General features: G+C 46.2%; 1 pseudogene; it reads right to left on the bottom strand.

Annotated features, from left to right (window-relative positions):
* Positions 1–840: 840 nt before the first annotated feature.
* On the bottom strand, positions 841–1,170 carry LOC149120940 (small ribosomal subunit protein eS19 pseudogene; annotated as a pseudogene).
* Positions 1,171–8,209: the final 7,039 nt, after the last annotated feature.

The raw sequence follows: 8,209 nt of genomic DNA, 5'->3' as shown, positions 1-8,209 counted from the left end.
CCTTCACACCATTCTTCACCACTGTGATCCTAATCAGAGGCCAAACCAATGAGTTTGCCCAATTTTGGGTTTGAGTCTTCAAAACTGTGAGCTGATAAACTTCTTGTCTTTATTCACTGTATTCCTCAGGTACTTCATTGTAGTGCCAAAAAGCTGACTTAATACTCTGGCTAAACTGATTTGATTGGATATTTGCTGAAGACAGCTGAAGTGGTAAATTATTGGAGTTGGGGTATAAGGAATTTGATCAGACTCCAAAGGTGGGGGTTGTTCACTAAACTGACTCAAGAAAGTTGTTTAAATTGGACTAATTAGGCCTAGGACAGAGCTACAGGTTAGGGACTAATTATAAAAAGAACTCAGGCCGGTGCCGCAGCTCACTAGGCTAATCCTCCACCTTGCGGCGCCGGCACACCGGGTTCTAGTCCCGGTCGGGGTGCCGGATTCTGTCCCGGTTGCCCCTCTTCCAGGCCAGCTCTCTGCTGTGGCCAGGAAGTGCAGTGGAGGATGGCCCAAGTGCTTGGGCCCTGCACCCCATGGGAGACCAGGAGAAGTACTTGGCTCCTGCCATCAGATCAGCACTGTGCGCCGGCCATAGCGCGCTGGCCGCCGCGGCCATTGGGCCATTGGAGGGTGAACCAACGGCAAAGGAAGACCTTTCTCTCTGTCTCTCTCTCTCACTGTCTACTCTGTCTGTCAAAAAAACAAAACAAAACAAAAAACAAAACTCAGAGGAGCCTGATTCAAGTTTGGTCAAAGGAGAGTCTTTCTTTCTTTCTTTTCTTTCTTTTTTTTTTTTTTTAACGAATGAGGCAATTTATTGACCCAGCATCACTTGTTCTAATGTTTCTTGTTGGCAGCTGCCTGTCCAGCGATTCTGTCCAGATCTCTTTGTCCCTGAGGTGTCAGTTTGCGGCCCCCGTCCTGGTCCTTTTCCACCATCTTCAGCCCCTCCAGGGCCTGCAGGACCCGGCGGGCCACGCTCTTGGAGCCGCGGCTGAAGTGGCTGGGCATGACGCCGTTCCTCTGCCGGCCCCCGTAGATCTTGGTCATGGAGCCGACGCTAGCACCGCCCCGCAGGTACAGGTGCCGCGCTGTGGACGCGGCTCGCGTGTAGAACCAGTTCTCATCGTAGGGGGCTAGCTCTTTCTCGTCCCCCAGGTTAAACATCCTCTGTTTCTTCAACCACTGTTAAGATTGCAGAGGTAGGCCCTTTATCATGTATTTGTGCTCCCTATGAAAGGCATTGCCCTGTGCTCCTGGGAGCTCTTAGAAGCGTTTTCATTTACAGGAGCATGTCTGGAAGAGACAGTTTCCAGGAAAAAGAAATAGATAATCACGGAAGCTCAGGCATCCTCGGGGAACATGGAGGTCTTCTTGATGTTCCTCAGATTGTACCAGGAAGGGGTGTGTTATCCACCCACAATGCATATGTTACACGTCTTTTCTGAATTCTGTGATTACTTTCCAGGAATCTACACGTTTGAAATGGGATTGATACTTTTACTCAGAGCTTTGGGTGAAAGCTGCTTGATTTCTTTTCCTTGTTTCCCTGCATTCTTGGGAAGATTCCTTCTGATAGTTTGTGTACAGCAAGGTGGGGTCTGAGTGGAGCAGGGAGGGATTCTCACACGCGGGCTGGCACGTTCCTTACTGTGTGTGGTAGGATATATGAGCACATAGATGCTGCACTCATTGTCTTTGAGAAAACTTCTCTTATTGATGACCAGTGCCAGCAGTGTCATCATTGAAGATTGCACCTTCGACTGCCAATGTGTGATCCTGTCAGAAAAATGAGTAAGGCAGAGTAGATGAGCCCTCTGATGCCTCTATGCTCTGCTATTCCATTTTTAAATTTCTTTAGCTTTTGGTCTAGAGAATCCTATAAAATTGTCACTCCCCAGTGAAAGACTATTACGTTTTTACTTGTTTATTTTTTGCAAAATATTTAATTATTTTTTGAAAGGAAAAGCAACAGAGAGAGAAGCAAATAGTGAGAGAGAGAGAGATCTTCCCTGTGCTTGTTTACTCCACAAATCACTGAAATGGCCATGGCTGGGCCAAATCCAAGCCAGAAACTCTGTCCGGTTCTCCCAGATGGGTGGGAGCACTTGGGCTATCCTCGGCTGCCTTCCCAGGCACATCAACAAGAAGTTAGATCAGAAGAGGAGTGGTTAGGACTTGAACAAGCACTGTGATATGAGATGCCAACATTGCAAGCAGTAGCTTAATCCACTGTGCCATAACGCCAGCCATGTTATTACTTGTTTCTATATTTCATTGTTTCTAATCCTTTCCTTTCTATGTGTGTGATCTATGTATGTGTGAGAATGAGTGTGCCTACATGTATATGTATATTGTATGTTTGTCTGTGTGTTGTGAAAATAAAGGAAAATTACAATAAAAGTTACATTGAAAGCAAAGTGGAGTTAGGGGGCTGTAAGAAGCAGGCTCCAGTTATTTATGAAATGTGAACTTCAGGGATCTGGAACAACCTAAAGGAACAACTATATTGTACTCAGAGGCTCAAGATATAAATCCAGAGGTTATTGGGCTCTTGTTTTATGGACATTTCCATTCTGTTTTACATTTGAATTACTTTAGCTAAAATACCCAAGAGAAACTGCTTCTGAAGGAAGAAAGTTAATTTCAGCTTGCAGGTTTGGAGGTTCACAGTCCAAGATTGGGTAACTCCAATTGTTCTGGTATCTGATGAGGCTGGAAGATGGTGGAGGGAGGATCACATGGTGATCCAGGAAGCAGAGAGAGCAGCTAGACCCAACTCAGAATTTATGATCAATCCTCTTGGGAGAACTACTTCTCAGGGGCACACCCCTAGTGACCTAAACATTTCCCAATGGGCCCACCTCCCAGACACTATAACTGCATCAAGCCTCTACCCCTAATCCAGAAATCACTAACATTAACCCATGAACCATTATCATAAGACTTTGGGGTTTAAACATCTGAATGAGCTGGGGACTAAAATCCTGTTCCATGCATAGCAAAATCTTTTGCATTATTCTCCATCTGTTCTGTAGCTCCTATTCCTTCTCAACATATAAACTCCCATATTTCCTCCTGTTCTCCCAACACCTCTTCTTCAAAGCTTTCTGAACCCATGTCTCCCCAATTACATTCCCAAGACTGCAAAAAAGTCCTTTTCACTTAACTGTTGGTGTGTGCCTGTGTTTACTATTGTAGAGCCTTTCACTCTAGCCCTTATGCAAGCCCCGGTAGCTGCAGAAGGAGAGTAGGCACTGGCAGGGGCAGGTTGCTCCAGCTCAGTGCATCCTCCGTGACGGGAGAGAGACATGTAACTTGCAGAATTCCTGCACCCCCAGCACGATCCTCCCTCTCTGCCAGCGCCTGCCTTATCTCCTCAGTCCTCTTCCTCTCTCCTCATCCCCTGGCTACACTGGCCAGTTCTCATTCCATGATGGGTGAGATAAGGGAGTCTGCTTTGTCTTGCAGATGCTTCCTGGTAGAAGCAAAATTGGGGTGGGAGGGGCCTCTGAGAAAACTCAAGGAAGCGCTAGAATGCACTTTATAAAGTGCAGCATAGCAGTGATTACCTGCACCCCCAGACACCAGTCAAGGCAGTCAGCCCCAGCAACAGCTTTGTGTGAGGGTGAGGTACACACTCTCCTCCTGGGGCGGGACCACTTCTGCCTTCATGGACTTCTTTCTCCATAAAAATATTATAAATTAAATTTTATGATTGAATGATATAAAGATGAATATAATCCAGGCAGGATTCACTATGACACATTCATTAATACTAGATTCATTTTTTATTCTGTATTTAAAAGAAAATTAAAATATTCTCATGGGCCTCAAAACTTGTGCAAGCCCAGGGCACTATGCCTGGCTGTACCTGGAAATAGCTTCACACACCCAGGTCACTCCAGTCCTATGAACTGACAGTTTCTCTTTTTCTCCTGCCCCTAATACTTGTCTGTGGTACAGAGCTCTGCTGGTTTACCTCTTTCTTACCCTTTTCTCTTGATTCTGTCCCTAACTCTAGTGGGTGTCATGCCTCATTCCCATTCCCGCTGTATCTCCTGGCCAGCTCACCCTCACCAGCACCCCAAGAACTAAGTATGGGGCCTGAAAGGAATTTGTCAAGTCAAAACCTTAAGAGCCAGGTCCAGCGCTGTGGTGCAGTGGGTTAATGTCCTGGCCTGAAGTGCCAGCATCCCATATGAGCGCTGGTTCGAGACCTGGCTGCTCCACTTCCGATCCAGCTCTCTGCTATGGCCTGGGAAAGCAGTAAGAAGATGGCCCAAGTCCTTGGGCCCCTGCACACAAGTGGGAGACCCAGAAGAAGCTCCTGGCTCCTGGCTTTGGATCGGCGCAGCCCCAGCCATTGTGGCCAATTGGAGAGCGAACCATCAGATGGAAGACCTCTCTCTCTGTGTGTGTGTGTGTGTGTGTGTGTGTAACTCTGACTGACTTTCGAATAAATAGATAAATCTTTAAAAAAAAGCCTTAAGAGCCAAGAGAGATGGCCCTCACTTTTGTGCAGTCTTAAAACTGGATTTGTTGCTTCACTGCCTTGGATTAAGCATCCACTCGGTTGAGGCAACGTGGGTTCCTGGATCTACCCTCTGGCTGTGTGCCTGTGATGCCTGACATCAGGACTTGATGTTGCATGGTGTTGGGCAAGTTCTTCACTCTGTGCCTAGTGTTTTACTGGCACAATGAGAACTGTTGCCACTCTCTCCTAGGGCCCTTGTGAAGGTCACATGAGGTGTGCATGAATGTCTCCCTCAATGTCAGGTACATTGTCATGGGCCAAGGCCTACGTTGGCCAAAGAGGGCAAAACACTGAGGAAAGGGAAAGCTCTAGACTAGCAAATAAAACACAGGACTCCCCGTGAAGTTATAAAAAGAACTCTCACTTCTGAATTTTTGTAATTTATTAAAAAAAACCTACAAGCTGAATGTAGAACATTTAAGCTATCTTGATAAATCAATAAAGGACAGAGTCATTAAGTACAAGACATGACCTGAAATACAGGATTCCTGGAAGCCCTTTAAATGCAATAAAGAGTGTTCTATACAAAGTATTTTCCAAAGACCCATGAGCAAAGCGTTAGTCTTAGGGGCTCAGCGACAGGGAACCATGACACAGGAGATGTGAGGGAATCTGCCCCCATCAGCCAGTGACCTACACTTTCTGCTAAGGCAGCAATCCATGGAAAGGCCTGGACGATGAGTTGAGAACCAGGGATTTCACTTTGATTGTAGCATCATCTTATCCCATCTATTCTGGTTCTCACTGTTCCTTTGAACCCAGTGACTGAATTAAGTTTTCCATAATTCTACCTGGCTATGCAGGTTATCCCCAACTTAATGTGAAGTTTCAATGAGAAAGACCCTGGGAAGTAGGGTCCATTCCCCTCGCTGTATGAGGGAACTGAGGCTCAGCAGGACTGGACAAGTTGTATGAGGCTGGGCAGCCCCCACAGGCAAGTCCTTGCTGACCACCTCTACCCCATGCTACCTGCCTGTAAGTACTCCAGTGCTGTACTGTTTATTTCTGCTTAGAGTTGTGTGTGTGTGAGTTTTGCTTTGTGCCAAATGACTGATATGTCCTCACCCTCAGTCCTGTAGACAAGATTTAAACTAGTGGGAGTCTCAGAAGGGAGCGGGACTTCCTATTGGCCTTGGTCTCTTTCTTGTGAGGGAGGTCCAGCAGATTTTTAGCAAGAAAAGACTTCTCATTACTTGTAGATAAATAATATTAAAATAAATTGTTCGGGGGTCTGCATTGTGGCTCAGCCAGTTGAGTCGTGGAGACACGGATGGTATTTCTGGCTCCTGATTTTAACCTGGCTCAGGCCTGGCTGGGGTGTTGTAACCATCTGGGGATTAAAACAGCAGATGGAAGATCTCTCTTTCTCTGTAGCTCAGCCTTTTGAATCAATAAATAAATCTTAAAGCAGCAATTTTTTTCTAGTGGAATTCTGTTACAGATAGTTTTGTTTGCTTTGGTTCAATAATGTGTTGGAAATAAGGAGAAGCAAGATAGATGACTTCCAATTCTTTCCATCATTCCTTTTGCAAAATTGAGAAAACTCAAACTCTCCTCAAGCCTACCTATTTTTTAAATACATTTGCTTCACCACTGAAACCTATACATGCTCAAGGGTTCTTTTTTTTTTTTTCTAAAAGAAGTTTTTAGATACAGTGTTGAGAATATATGATTTGTTTAGAAACTTGCATTGTTCAAGGTCTAATTTACTGGTGATTCAAGTTTTTTTTTTTCCTGTGTTTCTTTTTTTATTTTTATTTTTTATTTGAAACTCAGAATTATACAGAGAGAGAAGAGAGAGAGAGAGAGGTCTTTCATCCGATAGTTCACTCCCCAATTGGCCGCAAAGGCCAAAGCTGTGCTGATCTGAAGCCAGGAGCCGGGAGCTTCTTCCAGGTCTCTCACGTGGGTGCAGGGGCCCAAGGACTAGGGCCATCTTCTTACTGCTTTCCCAGGCCATAGGTGAGAGCTGGATTGGAAGTGGAGCAGCTGGGACTAGAACCGGTGCCCATATAGGATGCCGGCGCTTCAGGCCAGGGCATTAGCCCGCTGCACCACAGCGCTGGCCCTCCTGTGTTTCTTTGACTTTTCCCTCTGTTCTCTCTGCCCTGTTGTTTTTATTTAATCTTCCTGTTTTTAAGAAAGCTCTTGCAGATCACTCTGGCCACACATCCTCCCCTACGACGATTCTTCCTTGAGCTGGGCCCACTATGGAGCTTGAGGCTCTCAGGGAATGTTCCCCACCTGAGGACCCAGCCCCGTTGGTCTAAGATATACAATCACAGATTTGAAGAGCTCAGAAGAGAACTGCTGAAGCCCTTGGAACTGAAGCTGATAAAATCTTGAAATTCTAAAGAAAAGCTGGCTATCTGCATCTTACTCAATTCCAACAGACCTGGGAGGCCTGGGGGACACTGAGATTCTGCTTCCTTTGCTGCTTCTGAAAAGGGTGGGGCAGGTCATTAGTTTCTTGGGGTCATTGGAATTGGGGGGCAAGGACAGTCTGGGAGCACCCACTGAGGAAGACTCTCATTCCCCCATGAGCTTGCACTGTGCTATGGTTCACACATTGTTTGCATACTGACTATCCTCCAAAGGTCCGTGTGCTGAAGCTAGGGTTCTCAGAGGTGATGTTTGAGCAGAGGTGGAATGTTTAGGGGGAGAGGCCTAGTGGGAGGCTCTTACATCATTAGCCCTTAGGTCTTGACCGCAGTAGGAAGTTAAAAGACTGAGTTTCAATGCAACTACTCTCTCTGCTTCCTGACTGCCCATGTGACCCTTCCTCTATGTTTGCTGCACTAATGCAGTCCATCACCTTCAGCAAGGGCCAGACCCATGGAGTGTCTGATCTTGGACTTGCTCTGCTAAAACGCTTGAGCCAAATAAACCTTTTCTGTTTATAAACTTAATTGCCTCAGATATTTTATTGCAGTAATGGGAAGCTGACTAATACAAGCTGCCTGGGTTGAGGGCACTGGGCGTGAAGGGCTGGCACAGAGGTTCTTGCCCCATCTTTCAGAGCCACAGACAAACACAAATCCAAGCACCAGCAGCCCTGCTCCCACAGTCCCAGGGCTGGTGCAGTCGTGACAAGGGAAGGGGCAATGAGGTGGTCCTTACTGGGATGCAGTGGAAAACAGAGCTATACCTGAAGTGATTCTCACTTCCAAAGTGGAACCAAGGTGACAGCAACAGCAAGAATTGTGTTGGAAGAAAACAGCAAAGACATTGAAATGGAAAAGTAGCTGGGAGAATCAGAATTATCAACCAGCTAATTTGATTCATGCGTTTCGTTGGGCGGGGATTCCTGAAAACTCTTGGTGTGTTGACACAGGAGGAAGGGGAGAGCCTAGGAAAAAGCCTCTCTCTCTCCTCTCTCTCTCCTCTCTCTCTCCTCTCTCTCTCTCTCTGTGTGTGTGTGTGTGTACGAGGCACAGCCAGGAGCAGCAAGAAACTTACCCCGCAGTGTGGATCTGACAAGTGGTTTCTAAGGTATCAGAGATGACCTCCAAATATTTTGAAAACCAGAATGAGTCTGCTTCACTTACAAAAACCGCACCACATCAAACCAAACGTATTGGCTGGGTTTCCTTGCAGTATGAAGCCCAGTCTATCAGCAGTTTTTTGAATCTATCTTGTGCATGGGTCTCTGTGATAGGCACTGGCATG

The sequence above is a fragment of the Oryctolagus cuniculus genome, chromosome 18, assembly GCF_051225735.1.
Source record: "Oryctolagus cuniculus isolate XC-2025 breed Fujian yellow rabbit chromosome 18, ASM5122573v1, whole genome shotgun sequence".
In the NCBI taxonomy this organism is placed as follows: Eukaryota; Metazoa; Chordata; class Mammalia; order Lagomorpha; family Leporidae; genus Oryctolagus; species Oryctolagus cuniculus.
Note: the sequence above shows the minus strand (reverse complement) of the source record. Positions and strands in the feature narration are given on the sequence as shown.